We start from the raw sequence: 15,312 nt of genomic DNA on the forward strand, positions 1-15,312 counted from the left end.
GGCAGCTTATAGGCATGTTGCATAATGTGGGACCACTCAGGGTATACGGGAATTGATAAGGAATTATCGAGAACCACAACTGTACAGTGTCCTGGAGGCTCTTTAGGTACTATGGACAAAAAGTGCTTCTGTCCTTGAATGTGCGATAGAGCCCGGCACTCTGGAATGCAGGGAACGTTAAATCCTTCTTTATCAGACCATGGTACTAGAAGGTTCTATATCGAAGGACATTGTTGTTGAGAAAATGCCAGCCAATTCCTGAGGATCAGACCAGGAAAAATTACATTGTGTACCTGAGTTAAATTAGGTTGGAATGAACATCCAGGCCATCTTTAAAGGTGAAGTAGTCATGGAACTTTCAGCTGAGGGTTGTGTATGAACCATTAAAGGGGTGGTCCCACTGCCTGCCTTTTCTGTGATGGTGGTGGGGGCTTTTGGGACTGAGAAGAGGGGGCCTTTTAGCAGCAAAAGGGCATGGGTGGATTCCTGCCCCCTCTTTCTTTTCCTCCTCTTGGCTGTTTTCCTTTCTCCCCTTCTTACCTCCCTGCTACTTTCATCCTCACTCCTCAGAGCCCAGCATCCTCACTTTAGCATTAGGGTCATACATCACTTATTCCCTGATCTGTTCGGCATGTATTGAATGCCTGCTGTGTACTGGATCCTGAACTTGGTGTGCAGAGACAAAGATTAGGTCCCTGTTCACTCCAGATGCTTGGACAAGAGAACTGACCTGTGAAAGATGGGATTTGAGAGTTATTGAACATGGGAGGACACAGAGGATGGGTCCAGGAATGGGAAATGGAGAAGAGAAGACAGAGGGGAAATGTTACTAGCAAGACCAGCAGAAAGAGCTTGGTGCACACTAAGCATCTCCTTCAGAGGTTGGTGTGGACCACAGTCCCTGGGGATAGGGTTAGGGTGATGGGGATGGGTAGAGTCGTGAACCTGTTTCCCATGTCGGAGGGCAGCAGCATGTCCCGTTAGGACTAGTCTGCTGAGAGATCTTGGCTAAATTCAAGGGTGCAGAGGAGCCATTTCAGTGCTTTGGGTGCCTCCTTCTTTCTTTGACTCAGGGAAGTGAAGAGAACTTTAATTCTGTAAATTTATCACGATGGACTCAAGATAGCTTCACAAAGATGGACACTTAAAATCCCCTTGAACATTTTATTCTGTTCCGCTGTACACATGTATTCCATTGAACTGACGTTTTTCTAAGATGATTTGATTTTTTCATCATAGTGATTGCTTAGGTAGGGGAATGCAAGGATTACCTTCCAACCTGTTGGCTCTTCATATACTCATATTCCCTTTTGAAAAGTTCTGAAAAGGTATACCAAATACTCCAAAGCATAATCTCAATTCATTGCCCATGCAGACCTAACTTTTTTTTTTTTTGAGATGGAGTCTCGCTCTGTTGCTGCAAGTTCCACCTCCTGGGTTCATGCCATTCTCTTGCCTCAGCCTCCTGAGTAGCTGGGAATACAGGCGCCCGCCACCATGCCCGGCTAATTTTGTTTTTGCATTTTTAGTAGGGACAGGGTTTCACTGTGTTCGCCGGGATGCGTGCCCAGCCAACCTAACTTTTTTCTGCTTTTGTACAACCAGGCCAATATAACATACACGAGCTAGCTCTGTAAGGGGAGTTGCAAGTACCCACTGACATTAGTAGCAGCCGCCTGGGATGCTCCCCTTTGACTGTTCCTGGTAGGATTTCATTCTGGTTTCCTCCTTAGCTGTCTCTGACATCCTGGTTCTTCCTTGATCTCCCTGCCTTGATATTTGAGCTTTAGATTCTTCCTACGGACTTTTACCTGAACTGCCCTTTTAGGCCAACAAAACATCATAGGAAGCTTCTTGGCGAACCTCTGGCTTCGGAGAACTCCAATTCATTCCTGACCTACTGGTACACACCATACATGCGCGCGCGCACACACACACGCGCGCGCGTGGGCACACACACACACACAGTAGCAGTTGACTTGCAGGACCTCACTAAATCACATATGCTTCTGCTTCCTTTCTGTACAGCCTGATGTATAGAAACAACTCTTTTTCAATGAGGTTGAAAAAGATCTGTTGATACCTGACTCCCCAGTGGGAAAACTCCCCTTTCAAATAACACTTTACTCTTTGCAAAGGTCTTTCAAACTTATGTTTTTTGGCTATCTGGAAGCTATATTAGGATTCATTGAAGTTCTCCAAGTGCTGGACCTTATTCAAACCTCATGTAGCTGATTTCACCATGTAGAAATTAAATTGGCAATATGCATTTTTTGAGGTGGCAAGAGGAGCCATTTTCTCATCAATTCACCCATGTGCCTAACTTTATTAGAATCCATTAAACATGACAGAAATATGCTCATATAAAAATGTTTTACTTGCCATTTTGTTTCAATAGAACGCACAAAACTCCAAAACAAAGTTAAGGTGTGTGTTGGCTACAGCTCTGACCAGAGCATCCCAAAACAGGAAAAGCAACATATAAGTCCTAACAGAAGAAAGGCGTTCTGAGCCAATTTGGAGCACTAGAGATACAGTAGTCATTTACCAAATTCAGTCAAAACCTGACAACTCTCTGACATTTCTAGTGGGACAAACACTTAGTGTCAAGTGGTCATGTTGAAATGGAGACATGTAAATGCTAATGAGCCAACCATGTCATGTCCAACCATGCGTGGCAGTGACACTGGGGCTTTATGGACAATCTTCTATGCCTATGCTATTGCTGAGAGAGGAACAGATTTGCTTTGAAAATAGCAGGAGGCTGGGTGCGGTGGCTCAAACCTGTAATCCTAGCACTTTGGGAGGCTGAGGTGGGTGGATCACCTGAGGTTGGGAGTTCAAGACCGGCCTGACCAACATGGAGAAACCCCGTCTCTACTAAAAATACAAAATTAGCTGGGCGTGGTGGCGCATGCCTGTAATCCCAGCTACTTGTCAGGCTGAGGCAGGAGAATCGCTTGAACTCGGGAAGGAGGTTGTGGTGAGCCGAGATCGCGCCATTGCACTCCAGCCTAGGCAACAAGAGCGAAACTCCGTCTGAAAAAGAAAAGAAAAGAAAATAGCGGCAATGTGGAAATAGAAATATAATTCAGCCAGTGTGTGTGTGCTTCCAAGAATTCTTGTGCTTATAGTGATTCTTTGAGAAAAGTTGAATAGGTTTGAAAAGGCAAACACCTTTAACATATTTAAAGTGGTTTGTTTCTTTACCACAACACTTTTTGTCTCCAGGATTTCCAAGGTTTTACCTAAGCAGATAAATAGGTCTTAGGGATGGACGATCACAGCTTGTTAGTCAAAGAGCAGTAATCACATTTTGATGAAACTATATAGTTTTGAAATTAAATAGAAATTTGGGTTTATGGGGATATTGTATCAGGCAAGTGAGGTTTGATCAAACAACCATTCCAAAGATATTAACACGAGTTTAGTTCTAACTTGTTAATTTACTCATATGGCCCATCACATTGTGCACTGGGCTTAGGTTCATCATTGTCATTCCTAGACCTGATTTGTCAGAAGCTCCATCTTGACTCCATCTTTGTCTTAGTCCATTGTGTGTTGCTGCAGCAGAATACCAGAGACTGGGTAATTTCTAAAGAAAATAAGTTTATTTGGCTCATGATTATGGAGATTGGGAAGTCCAAGAACTATGGCGTCAGCATCTGCTCAGCTTCTGGTGAAGGTCTCATGCTGCACATTATAACATGGCAGAGAAGTGGAAGGGGAAGCAGGCTTGCCAAGGAGGCAGAAGATGAGAGGCAACCTTACTTTATAACAATCCACTCTCAAGGGAACACATCCACTCACTCAAGAACTAACCCAGTGTCCTAAGAGAGACATTAATCTAGCTTAACGAACTAATCATCTAAGGAAGGCACCACTCCCAACAACATTACATTGGCAATTAAGTTTCATCGTGAGTTTTGGCGGAGACAAACCACATCCAAACCACGGCAGGCATCAACAATGCCAGAGGCAGGAAAAGAGAGATTGGTGAGCTGTGAATGCTTGGATGTGACCAGCCAATGCTGATCATATTTCGTTGATTAAAGCCAGTCGCTTTGGAGTAGATGGGGCAATATGATCCTGCTTCATGATCTAGAATGTGTACTGAATATTGTCAATAGCTCTAATGACTACTTCAGTTACATCTGAGGATCATTTGTTATTCTTACGTGTTTATGAAATGACTCAAGTCCTGAATCTATCCCATTTTTAAAGTTTCCTTCCCTCCACCCCCACAAAAAATGAACATGTTAAATAACCCATTTCAGTATTTAAGAATCTCACTTTAAATTGATTCAGCCTATAAATACTCGGTTTTTTTCTGATGTACGCATTATGTTAAATGCTATCCTCAAGTTGCTTACTGTCTCCTATAGTAGTGGACTTTGCAGACAAACACATGCAATCAAATAAGATGACTGTTCTTCAGCAGATGGGTTCAATGTGGATTGGGAGCAGTGGAGACGATGCTCCTAAGTTTACCTGGGGACACTCAAGACAACCTACTTAGAGTGAAAGAAAGTTCCTAGTGCTACCTTTTAAATCTCTCCCCTCTTGTTCTGGCCTAAAACATTGTTCTCATCTTTGAATGAAAGCTTTTATGTACTTGAAATAAATACAATTCCATTTTTCTCCATTTTCCTTTCCATGCAAAGTGAGTACAATTCTTTTCATTTCCATGAGCCCATTTTCTTTTGTGGCCCTTTTGAATTATACCTTGCTCCTAGCCAGGATGTGGAAAAAGTAGTAAGAGAACAGGGAGTAAGGCACATTTAGTCAAAGGCTAGGCTGGCTGAAAAACACCCTTGACTACTTCAAGAGAAAACAGGAAATGTAAGCATAATTTTCTTTTTTCTCTTAATAGATGGGGAAAAAAGAAAGTGGAGGCTGGGCGTGGTGGCTCATGCCTGTAATCCCAGCACTCTGGGAGGCCGAGGCAGGTGGATCTCCTGAGGTCAGGAGTTCAACACCAGCCTGACCAACATGGTGAAATTCCGTCTCTACTAAAAATACAAAAATTAGCTGGGCATGGTGGCAGGTGCTTGTAATCCCAGCTACTTGGGAAGCTGAGGCAGGAGAATCGCTTGAACCCGGGAGGTGGAGGTTGCAGTGAGTCGAGATTGCAGCATTGCACTCCAGCCTGGACGACAAGAGTGAAACTCCGTCTCAAAAAAAAAAAAAAAAAAAAAAGCAGAAGAGGGATGGTGGAGGAAAGGTGGCGAAAGAAGAGGGATGGTGGGGAAAGGTGGGGAAAGGTGGGGAAAGGGGAAAGAAGAGGGACGGTGGGAAAAGGAGAAAGAAAAATAATTTTCTTGACTACCTGGAGGGTATCAGCTCTTCTTTAGCTTAGAAAAGATGCTACCCCAAAGCTAGAGAGAGTCATGTCTGTATTCTTTCAGTTTCCATCCTAGGTCTCTTAGAAAAACCTGACAGAGGAACTTCTAGCTAAATTTACTTCCCCATGTCACAGACACCCTCTTTGGGGAGTACTTTGTCTTATAGCCTTGCCAGCCCTGCAGAAGCTGCTTCAGATGTTGTTTTTGTTTGCTTTGTTTTTGGTAGCTGTGGGAGTCATAACATAGAGTGGCACCTTTGCTACCAGAACACCTTTTCCGTCACTTCTGAGGGCCACCTTCCTCCATCGCTCTCCTCCTTCAAGTCCTTCCCTGTTCTACAAACAGTCTGCAAAATCTCGCCTAGGTCACATTTGTGCACTGTTAAATGTAGTATATGTGGCAGACCCCATGGGGTGAGACGCTTCTTTTTTTTTTGAGACGAAGTCTCGCTCTGTCGCCAGGCTGGAATGCCGTGGTGCTGGTAGGCTCACTGCAACCTCCGCCTCCTGGATTCATGTGGTTTTCCTGCCTCAGTGACATGAGTAGCTGGGACTACAGGTGTGCGCCACCATGCCCAGCTAAATTTTGTATTTTTAGTAGAGACAGGGTTTCACCACATTGGCCAGGATGGTCTCGATCTCTTCACCTCACCATCCGCCCGCCTGGGCCTCCCAAAATGCTGGGATTACAGGCGTGAGCCACCACTCCCGGCTGACACTTCTTTCCCACTACTAATGTTTCCTTCCAAGTGAGGAAGTATCTGCTAGTTTAACTCCTGGCCTAACTCTGACATGGCAGATGCGGATTTAACTGATCAATAAATCTGGGAGGAATAACCGAGGTTTTGGCTTGGCTGTGTGCTTCTTTCTCTTGGGACCTGCCATCCCTCCGAGAACACTTCATACGCTGTGACCCTGCAGGAAAATCTGTACCTTGTTCTGGGCTTTACTTATCAGACAGTTTACTCTACATCCTACAACTTAACCTTTTTCATTAGTAAAGAAATGATCCTTCATCTGTTGCTCTTACCGTTTCTCTCCTTGCAAGAAGTAAAGGTGTTATTTGTTAAGCCCCATTACACCATGAGATGAAGAAATGTGTTTCATGGCAAAAGACCAGAGAGTGAGTGCCTGGGACAGGGAGTGAACCAGAGAAACTGTCAGTCCAGACATTCCAGAATCAACCTTGAGTTTCCTTTAACTCATAGGGGCTCACCTTGGCCAGGTTTTCAGGGAAACTTGAGTGACTCAAACACATCACTAATGTCTCCCTCCTCCTTTCTAGTGCATCAGTAGACTATATAGCACTTCATGGTGTAATTTATTTAATTTTTCTGAGTCTTAATTTCTTTATCCTTTTTCAAACATACTACCCTCGTCATTTATTTTGAAGGGAAGCAACTGAGATTACATACATACACATACATATACATATATGCATAAAATCACACACACATCATACAATATGGTACCTGACATATGGTAGGTGCTCAATACCTACCATATGTCAAATACCACATTGTGTGATGTAGTTATTATCTTTGTATTTGTTTTAATTTTTTAAAATTATACTTTAAGTTCTGGGATACATGTGCAGAACGTGCAGGTTTCTTACATAGGTATACACGTGCCATGGTGGTTTGCTGCCCCCATCAACCCGTCATCTACATTAGGTATTTCTCCTAATGCTATCCCTCCCCTTGCCCCCCAATCCCCGACAGGCCCCGGTGTGTGATGTTCTCCTCCCTGTGTCCATGTGTTCTCATTGTTCATCTCCCACTTATAAGTGAGAACATGCAGTGTTTGGTTTTCTTTTCTTGTGTTAGCTTGCTGAAGAATTATGGTTTAAATTTTATGTCCCGTTTGATTAAGATCGTGAGTTTCTTGACAGGAACTCTGCTTTATATTCCTTTTCCCATCTTGCAAGGAATTGGTAACTGATTCTAAATAATTTTTTTAAGCTGGGGTCTAGCTCTGCTGCCCAGACTTGAGTCGTATGATCATGGCTCACTGCAGCCTCAAACTCCTGAGCTCAAGCAATCCTCTTGCCTCAGCCTCCCAAGTAGGTAAGACTACAGGTGTGTACCACTATGACCAGCTAACTTTTAAATTTTTTGTAGAGATGAGATCTTGCTATGTTGCCTGGGCTGGTCTAGAACTCTCGGCCTCAAGCAATCCTTCTGCCTCAGCCTCTCAAAGTGCTAGGATTATAGGCTAAATAAATTTTTGAAATAATTGCTAGAAGCCTATGTAAAACTGATCTACAACTATTTTTGAGAACTTCTGAAAGTCTTGGGCAGGATGACTTCTGTTCCGTTATATTCTTTGTGTATAAGGCTGCTATAGACATTCATGTAGAAAACAAAATACTAAATTTGACTGTCGTATAGCCTGCCTCATGATTTCAAAATCCTCCCTAAATTTCTGACACTTATCAGCCACTGTGATGAAGAGAATTTGTGAGAAAAAAAATCTAGTAATATTTCTCAATAAAATGACAGATTTTCAAGACGTGTGTGTGTAGATATATATTTAACATATACCAGCATGTGAGCAAATAGTAAAGAAAAAAAAGTGAATAAAACCTTTAAAAGGCTTTTAAAAAGGATATGGTGGCTCATGCCTGTAATCCCAGCATTTTGGGAGGCTGAGGGGAGAGGATTGCTTGAGCCCAGGAGTTCAAGGCTGCAGTGAGCTATGATTGCATCATTGCACTCTAGACTCCAGCCTGGGTAACAGAGTGAGACCCTGTCTCTTAAACAAAAATAAAAAAACTTAAAAAGGGCCTATCTTGCTTAAAATAATTTCATTTTTTAAAAGTTAGTTATCAAGGGATGTTTCTTGAATCAATTGTATATCTTATGCTTATTTCAGTCTTCTATCTCTAGTCTTAAGGAATGGGTCTTTGTACTGTTTCTTAAGCTATTAGGTGACCACTCCTTATACAGTAAACATAGGGGCTTATGTCCAAACAGCCCCAAGTGAGCTGGAACTTTTCAGGATGTGTGAGGAGGCTGGGAAACCTCAGCATATAGCAGAGCCCTGGTGGATTGCTGCCACCTGGGTCAAAAACCAATGGCTTCAAGAATGCAAAAGAAAAAAAAAAAGCAGATGAGGTCGGGCACAGTGGCTTTGCCTATAATCCCAGCACTTTGGGAGGCCAAGGCGGGCAGATTACAAAGTCAGGAGTTCAAGACCAGCCTGACCGACATGGTGAAACCCCGTCTCTACTAAAAATACAAAAATTAGCCAGGTGTGGTGGCATGTGCCTATAATCCCAGCTACTCAGGAGGCTGAGGCAAGAGAATCCCTGGAACCCGGGCGGCAGAGGTTGCAGTGAGCCAAGATCACGCCACTGCACTCCAGCCTGGGTGACAGAGAGAGACTCCATTTCAAAAACAAAAAACAAAAAAGCCAGATGAAACTCTAGTCAGGTGAGGGCCAGCCCTGGCCAGATGGGGACAAATGGATGTCCAGTTGCCTGTCCCTGTCCCTGAAGGATGGCCACAATAGGTGAACTTCCTCTGCCCCTTCCCTTGCCTATCCTATCTCCCCTTAGTTCCTTCTTGTGTCTTCCCAGTCTCCTGTGGATGCAAGGAGCAATGAGTTGAAAATAATCATTCTTGGTGGGAGAGTTCTACAAGAGAAAGTTGTGGGATTGCCAATTATTTTATAATTAGATATGAGATTAACTGTCTGTGTGATGGAGAAAAAGCCAAGGAATGAATTTGTGAGAGGCTGCAGAATCCGTAGCTGGTGCTAAGAAAGCCATTCCCGTGAATGTTAATAGGCGTCGTGTAGATGAATTTCCGAGTGCTGTAGATACTCATCTTCCCAAAACCTCACTCTTCCAGCTGTCATTTTGCCCATTCCCATCTGTTTCTTATGCTCTAATAAACGATAGCACTAACTTATTTAGCACCTCTCATCAGAGCCCCCAGGGCTGCTCTGACCCTGCAGGGATTCTCTGCCAAAGTGTGACAACCTCGGAGTGGACACATGGCCTGCTGCTTCCGGATGTTAGTACCAGACTCTGAAATAGGACTTTGCCTTCAGGGATGCTCGCCGTCAGTGGTGTGATTTTTCTGTTGCCCTTTTCAAATCCCTTTAGCCTTGAGAATGGAAAATTTGGCCCATTTCTCCAGGGCTGTGAATACCCTGGGAGTTGCCTGCCTGGAGAAGCTCTAGAATGTTTGTAGATTTTTATGGTTGCTTTTGAAAATGGTTATTGGCCTTCTCTTGGGTCTTTTGAATGTGTCTAAAGGGGAAGAGAAATATGTAACATCTGCGTTCTTAAGGATAATGTCAGTCTTTGAGCTAGTGAACCGGTCTGCCAGGTACCTAAATCCATTTCTTCTGTGCAATTGATGTGGTGGACTTGGGAACAGTGAGCACAGTTTGCTGTCTTGTCTGTGACCGACTTCTTTGAGATTTTGAACTTGCCGGCTTCTGTTCATTTGCATATTGAATGACCAGAGGAACGGCATCTTTGGCAATATTTAAAAGAAATTTGGCATCCCGGATTTGGAATGCAATAAGACAGTTTATTCAAGAAGTTAAAAATATTCATTTATTTCTCATATACTGCTGCTTTGAATTTAGAATTTTTGAGCCAAGTGCAATTTGTTGATGTTGACAATTTGTAGAAGAGAAGAGAGGCAAATGCCAGTAGCTCTAAATACTGAGCCAGGGCATCTCAGATATGGGAGTTTTCACAGGAAATGGGAATAAAATCCTCCACAAAATCCACACAAATGGGTTCGTGTGGGAAGAATCAGAGGTTAAGAGGGGTGGGGTTTCACGTCCCAAGTACCCATAGGTTTCTAGCTTGCCACAGTTAACCCTTGCTTCTGCTGACAGTTTTGAAATTATTTGGAAAGAAAACACATTTCTGACATTGTTTTGGAGATTATTAAGAAAAGGGCATTTGCTTTATAAAAAGTTCAGACCAGTGTTTCTCACGCTATGCTTCAAGCAACTCTGTCCTGATAAGATGACTTTGGAAAAGAAGGAGTCTGTGATCAAATAAATTTGAGACACGCAACGTAACTTTTTCTCCTGGAGATTTCCAAAGCACAGTAGGATATTAAAGGCTCTGGTGAGTCCTGCAGTAGGGAAGTCGGTTCAACTTTGTTTATTTAGTGTTTTTCTGATTTGAGCACAGTGTTTTCATTTATTTTCTGTATCACATCCCTGTATAATTCCTTAAGGGAGTCAACTTGAGATGCCAAGGTACCATCAACTTTCCTGGAGTATAATTATTCCGTGAAGCAAAATATGCCCAAATGCACAAATCTGGCCTAGTGTGATTTCTGAGATGTCATTTGAAATGTCTGTCATGAACCTTTTCCCTCCTATGACTCTTGCCATCAGAGCATCCACTGAAAGACATGCTCAAGTTTGTTTCTTGCAGGTGTGAGAGGCAGGAGGCGCTGGCACACTTTTTCTCTTGTCCCATTGATTTCAAATCCTGCCTATCCTTTTAGACTAGGAGTCAGCAAACTTTTGTGTAAAGGGCCAGATACTGAATATTTTCAGTTTTGCAGGGCTGATGGTCGCTGTAGCAACTCTCCATTCTGCCATTGTAGCGCCAAAGCAGCCCTAGACAATGTGTAAATGAATGGGCGTGGCTGTATTTCAGTACAGCTTTATTTACAAAAACAGGCAGTGGCAGAATTTGGCCTGGGGGCCATAGTTGGTCAACCCCTATTCTAGATTCTGTTCAGAGTCGACCTCCTTCTTGCAGCCTTTCTTGGGGTTCCAGCCACTGTTCTGCATTGGTTTGAACCTTTGTTTAGCACTTGCTTTATTCTGTCTGGCTGTATTGCCTTTCATCTGTCATTGATGCTGTCTTGAGGGATGGATGGGCCCAGGGATTGCATTGTGTCTCTATCTTGTCTCTCTCATCAGGCTTTTCTTTCTTCCCTCCAATGTGGCCTCTCTGGCCATCTTTTAGTTCCTCTCCCTGCCATACTCCTTCCCCCTATTTCTCTCTGCCTAATTAACTCTTACTTTGGTGTAAGGTCTTAGCCTACTTAAGCTTTCCCTGACCTCATGGATTTGGTAAGATTTCCTCATTATAAATACTAAAAGCTTCATATACTTCGTAGACCTTGGCTCAAATACAGTTTCCTATTTGCTTTTATGATCAGATCATTAATGTCTGTCCCTTTCACTGGTCTCTAAGCTCCATAAGGGCAGGGATTCGGCTTCCAGGTGCTTACTGTTACGTCCTTAGCATATAGCCCAGTACATGACATTTGGTAAGTTGCTCACTGAAAATTTGCTCAACGAACAAATGCATGAACTAAGGCTTGGATGATTGAACTCATTCACTCATTTACTTATCCCTGGCTCTGGGTTTTGTATAAGAGCTTGCACATGTAGCCTTAATAAGTTATTTAAGGAATACAAATTAATGACTTGTTGCTCTCAGTATCTAAAAGTGACATGACTTCCAGCTGGGGCTTCTTCTGGCATCCGTTAGAAATGTATGGATTATGCCTCATGCTACATCATTGTGTCACTTTCATCCAAACATTTGATTTCTTTTCAAATTGAACTCAGTTACAACTGCCAGGCACACACTTTACAATAAATGATGAGAACAATTCCTTTCTACTGGGGAACATTCAGTATCTATGCCGAGCAGAACTCAACTGGACATTAGCAACTAAGAGTAAAGCATTATAGTGTTCTTTAGGTTTAAATTAAAAAAAAAATAGCAAAAAGCAGCTTTTCAATGACAGTCAACCTGAGAAAAGCCACCAAGTGGAAAATTCTAAGTTAAGATGCAATTGTGTTACTAATTGTATTGTAGGGCCTTTACAAAATTCAGACCATGGTGAATTTGGGACGAATGGTGCCTTTTTCTTTGAAACATGGGCTTCTTAGCTGGCAGGAACCTAATATGACTGAACTATCATGCCTTTCCTGGGTGTCTAGAGAAGAAAGCTTTAGCCTGGGATGATTTGGTGAATGGAGATCAGAGCCCCAATTCTGGGTTCTCATCCCAGGAAGAGAAAAGAGCTTCAAAGAGAAAACAGATGCCAGAAGGCCACACACAGGAAGGAAAATCTCACCTGGGCTGGCATTGGATCCAGCTTGACGATTCTGGTGACTTTTTATTGTACTGGTCACTGATGATGCCAGGGGAGATGTCTTTCTATGTGACTGAAGATTGCATGAAGGGGCAGGAATGGGATCCTTTGAGAAGGCAGTGCCTCAACTGTGCTCAAAGGCAAATGTAGAGGGGGAGATGCCTTTGGAATGGGCCTCCAAGCATCAGAAATGATCAGACATGGAGTCTTTGGGTTGTAACCGTTCTAACATGCTGTTAGGCTATATGGGCATCTCAGGAGCATGTGAGTAGTGCCTTTACAAAGGTCAGCCCATGTGTGTGCATCTCACACTACAGCATCTTTGACTTCCCACTGAGCCCAGCACCCTGACGACCATCTCCTCTCTATCATATATCTGCTGTAGGCTGCAGGAGGGATGCATGTGCTCAGCATGGCTGCAAATTTCCAGGCAAATGTTTAGACAGAGGCTAAGTGTAAACATCACAATCTAGCTTCCTCATACCTCAGACTATTCAGGCCAGACAGAGGTTCTGGGTAGGCTACCAGGTTCAAGTGCCCCTGTGTGCCAGCACCACACTGAGCACTTTGATACATTATCTCAAGTTGTCATAAAAATCCTGAGGGGTAGGGGTAATTCCCAGTTTACAGCTGAGAACTCCGAGGCTTAGAGGGTTTGTGGTTTGCCTAAGGCCACCCAACGGGTCATAGGCATAGCTAAGTTGCAGAGATGCTGAGAAGGTTAAGGATCAGTTCTTTGAAAGACTGGAGTTTTCTGATTCCAGTGCCCCTTTATAAATTCCATCAGAGATGGTACCTAATCCATATACCTCCTCAGTGTGCTGCCGACCACATTCCTCAAAGCAGAAGAGACCTCTGTGCCAGTCCATGGGGAAGAACAACAGCTGATTTTGTGACTCTGGAAATCAGAGGTCACAGGACAGAGTTCTCTGATAGAATTCCCTGAGTATAACATTTTACAGATTTATCTCTGCTTCCATGTCTTCTGTCTTGGGGCTAAAACTGTCCACAGATTAGTGGTAAAATTAACGCTTTGGTGTCAGACTGTTTTTGATTCTGTGTTTCTCCACCCCCTGATTGTGTTGCCTTGGCAAGGAGACTCACGCTCTCTAGACCTCTGTCCCATCATTTGTCAAGGGGGATAATAGTAGTTGTCTCCTAAGTTGACTGCAAGAATGACATGTGATAACAAATGGAAAGTATTGTGCATCCAGTAAATAGGGTGTTGATGATGTGTGTTAATTCCCTTTGATCAATCTCAATCTAAAGACAAATGTGTTCTGCTACCAAGTTATTGAGATTTCCAGAGACTGAAGTCTCAATAACTTTGGTAGCAGAACACATTTGTGTTTAGCTTCATAGAAATATCAGTGTGGTTGGTGTTCCAGTTACATATTGCTGTATAACAAACTACCCAAGAGCTTGGTGGCTTAAAATAACTATTATTATATAACTCTTATGAGTCTGGAATTGATGGGGCTCAGCAGGGTGGTTCTTGCTTGGAGTCTCTCAGGGGGTTACATTCAGATGTTGGCTGGAGCTGGAGTCATGTGTGGGTTTGATTGGACTAGATAACAGGGATGACTCACTCATAGGGCTGGCTGCGAACTCAATGTGCAGTTGAACAGAACCTATCATCCACATGGCCTCTCCCTGTAAACTGTGAATCTCCTCGTATGGCAGCTGGGTTCTGAGACAGAATGTTCCATGAGCAGACATTCCAAGAAAGAGGGAGCAGAAGCCACCAGCCAGTTAAGAGTTACTCCCAGTACTGGCCCTGCATCACTTCTGCCATGTTGCATTGGTCAGACATGGCCACCCAGATTCAATGAGATGGAGAAACAAACCTCACCTCCTTATGAAGGGCATGGCGAGGTCACATTGCAGAAGAGTTGGTGGGATGAGAGACGTTGTCGCGACCATCTTTGGAAAATAAGATCTGCCACAGCCGGTATGCAGTAAGACTTTACACTTGGCCAGAGGGCAGTGGCTCTTTTGGTTTAAATATGGGGAAGGTCTTAGGATTCAACTCTGGCATTAGTCCATTGGACTAAGTTATACTAGGTGACGTTCTGAATGTGCTTTCTTCTTACCTACGAGCCCTCATGCCTGTGGAGCATGACCCACATCACTGGAATTGCTTTCCCCCATCGTACTCTTGCCTTATAGTGGCTAATTTTTCTCTTCCCTCTCCTCTTGACTTATACACAATAATTTTTAGTTCTTGGAAGTCTCTTCTTGATCCTTCCCTTCATAGTGGTTAAGATCAACAGGTACAGCCACATAGTTCAATATTAGACCACAAAGTGGCCCAAAGTTGTACATTTAGAATCCTAAGACTTAAAGTTTGTGGCCAAGAAAGATTTTCTGGTAGGAAAGGCCTGATAGAAAATCTTTGAGTTATTTTGTCTAACCCAAAGGGAGTTAGTTGTCAACAAAGGGAGATTTTAGTCCTAACAACAATTGGCAATGCCTGCTGTAACTTTTGACTGTCACACTGGGGTAGTGGTGATTGCTACCAGCATCTAGTAGGCAGAAACTAGAGATGATGCCAAATATCCTATGGTGTACAAGACCTCTCGCCCCACTCCTCAACAAGGAACTATCCAGCCCAAAGCGTCAGTAGTGCTGAGACTGAGAAATCTTGGTTCTGGCCTCAGCTATCATTGCCACTGGGAGATACTTTCCCAGTCCACACTATTAAAAGGGAATCTCAGTCATTGCTATGCCATTGGTAATTGACTGCATAGCAATTACTAGCTCCATGGTGTACCATTGATCTCAGTGCCCCACGTAAGGAACACCCAGTTGCACGGGAGACTTGAAGATGTGCTTGGACACAGAGATCAACTTCATTGTGCTTCCCAG

The sequence above is a fragment of the Pongo abelii genome, chromosome 18 (assembly GCF_028885655.2).
Source record: "Pongo abelii isolate AG06213 chromosome 18, NHGRI_mPonAbe1-v2.0_pri, whole genome shotgun sequence".
NCBI classification, from domain to species: Eukaryota; Metazoa; Chordata; class Mammalia; order Primates; family Hominidae; genus Pongo; species Pongo abelii.